This window comes from Protobothrops mucrosquamatus, unplaced genomic scaffold (assembly GCF_001527695.2).
Source record: "Protobothrops mucrosquamatus isolate PMUCROS unplaced genomic scaffold, P.Mucros_1.0 scaffold14010, whole genome shotgun sequence".
NCBI lineage: Eukaryota > Metazoa > Chordata > Lepidosauria > Squamata > Viperidae > Protobothrops > Protobothrops mucrosquamatus.
Window position 1 is genome coordinate 437 of NW_015399779.1, and position 2,442 is coordinate 2,878.

General features: G+C 46.8%; 1 long non-coding RNA gene across 1 annotated transcript in view; it reads left to right on the forward strand.

Annotated features, from left to right (window-relative positions):
- The first annotated feature begins 499 nt into the window (after positions 1–499).
- The window catches only part of LOC107301534, a 5,547-nt gene continuing 3,604 nt past the window's right edge, over positions 500–2,442 (forward strand). The window contains exon 1 of the long non-coding RNA XR_001549305.1: positions 500–525. This is a non-coding gene — a long non-coding RNA (uncharacterized LOC107301534). The remainder of the gene's footprint in view (positions 526–2,442) is intronic.

Consider the following 2,442-nt stretch of genomic DNA (forward strand, 5'->3'; position numbering starts at 1 on the left):
TCTGCTGTGACCACTGCAGCCACGCCCACCCAGTGGGCCACGCCCACCCACCCATCCCCCTGAGGGCACCACAATGCTGATGCAGCCCTGGCACTTTGCGATAAATAAGTGGGGTTTGGGTTGCAGTTTGGGCACTCGGTCTCTAAAAGGTTTGCCATCACTGGCTTAGTTCTTTGTTTAAGGCCTAAAAAATATACAGTGCTTGCTTTTTCATTCCTTGCTTTTGCATAATTTAAAATTATTAAGTTAAAATCATTGAATTCAAAAGTTTGTATACAATGTTGTTGGGATGTCTATCAGAACTGTTGGGTTAAGTGTTTTGAAGAGGGAAATTATTTGGTGTCAGTGGGTGCTTTACTCTTAAGTGAAAATGTTCTTGTGATCTCTGTTGCAGAATGGAGGAGTGTTTACCTTTGGTGCAGGGTCATGTGGGCAACTTGGTCATGATTCATTGAATGATGAAGTCAACCCTAGAAGAGTTTTGGAGCTGATGGGCAGTGAGGTGTCCCAGGTCGCTTGTGGTAGGTGAGTGGTCTTTTGGGCAAATCTTTCACGAGGCCAAAGATTCTCAGCCTTGGTTAAAAAAATGGAAAATAAAATTCAGAGGAAAGTGATCTCAAGAGAGTTAATCAGCAATGTTGGATGCTCCTTATTATATGCTTGGTGTCCAAAACCGTTCACTTGGTTGATTCCTATTACCTTTTATTCCCGATATATTTGGAATGGGAAAGTGGGACACATCTAAATCTGGAGAAATTGCAGATTTAGATATTTGATTTAATCTGCTAATGGATAGAGATTATAAACCTCGTCTTCGCAGCCCGAAAAGTCAGACCCATTTGTAATTGCACTTTTGCAATACTAAATATTTGTTAATTTTAAATTAATAATAAATACTAATTTTAAGTACTGTATGTTGGAGAAATACATTGTTTTCATACCATTTAAATCGTTTAAAAGAAAACAGACAAATTGGAATGATGTTGCTCTGTAAGATGGCATCTGCTTCGACCATCATCTTCGACCATCATTTTACTTTAAAATTTTATCAGCTTTACTTTTTTTTCTATTTAACCAACATGTTTAATCAAAGTTGAAACACTGATACAATAATGAACAAGCAGAGGCCTAGCCTCTTACTTCTGTTCAGGCCACACTGTGAAGCAGGCAACACAATTTAGAGCAGGGGTGTCAAATTGCCAGCCCGTGGACCAGATGCATCATAGTGAAACTGCGCCCACCCCATTGCCGGCAATGGCAAAAAAGTCACGATGCGTCACAACACGTCACGTGACGTTGCAAGTTTGACACCTCTGATTTAGAGGAAGCTATAGTGGAGTTCTGGATGGAATGAAGTTGGTTATGGCTTATAATGGCTTTCCAGAATCTGGAACATTGCGCTGAGCTGGGCAGTAGCCATGTTTATTTATTTATTTATTTATTTCTTGTATTTCTACCCCGCCCTTCTCCCTACGGACTCAGGGCGGCTTACAGCCATTTAAAAACAAATACTTGAATACAAAAATACAAAATTTAAAATATTAATTAAAATGAAAATATTATTCTAAGGCCGAAAGTTCGGAAAAAAAAATTTTTTTTAAAACCAAATTAAAATAACCCTTAGGCCAGTCCTGCTAACTTAAATAGCCATGTCTTGAGGGCGCGGCGGAAGGAGGGGAGATCCGGAATCACCCGGATCTCTGGGGGTAACTCGTTCCATAGGGTGGGAGCTCCAACAGAGAAGGCCCTCCCCCTGGGGGTCGCCAGCCGGCACTGTCTGGCTGACGGCACCCTGAGGAGACCCTCTCTGTGGGAGCGTATCGGCCGATGAGAGGTAATTGGAGGCAGAAGGCGGTCTCGGAGATAACCAGGTCCGATGCCATGGAGCGCTTTGAAGATGATAATCAGCACCTTGAAGCGCACCCGGAAAGCCACCGGCAGCCAGTGCAGCTCGCGCAGCAGCGGCGTTATATGGGAGCGACAAGTCACTCCCATCACCGCCCGCGCGGCCGCATTCTGGACTAGCTGGAGCCTCCGGGTGCTCCTCAAGGGGAGCCCCATGTAGAGAGCATTGCAGTAGTCCAGGCGGGAGGTGACAAGAGTGTGGGTGACTGTGCGCAAGGCGTCCTGGTCCAGAAAAGGCCGCAACTGGTAAACCAGGCGTACCCGGTAGAACGCCCCCCTGGCCACGGCCGTCAGCTGGTCTTCTAGTGTCAGCCGTGGGTCCAGGAGGACACCCAGACTGCGCACCCTCTCCGAGGGGGCCAAAGTTTCGCCCCCTATAGTCAGCGACGGGGTCAGCTGACTATGCCGGGGCGCCGGCAACCACAGCCACTCGGTCTTGGAAGGGTTGAGCCTGAGTCTGTTTCTCCCCATCCAGACCCGTACGGCCTCCAGGCACCGGGCCATCACGTCAAGGGCATCATTGGGGTGGCCTGGGGT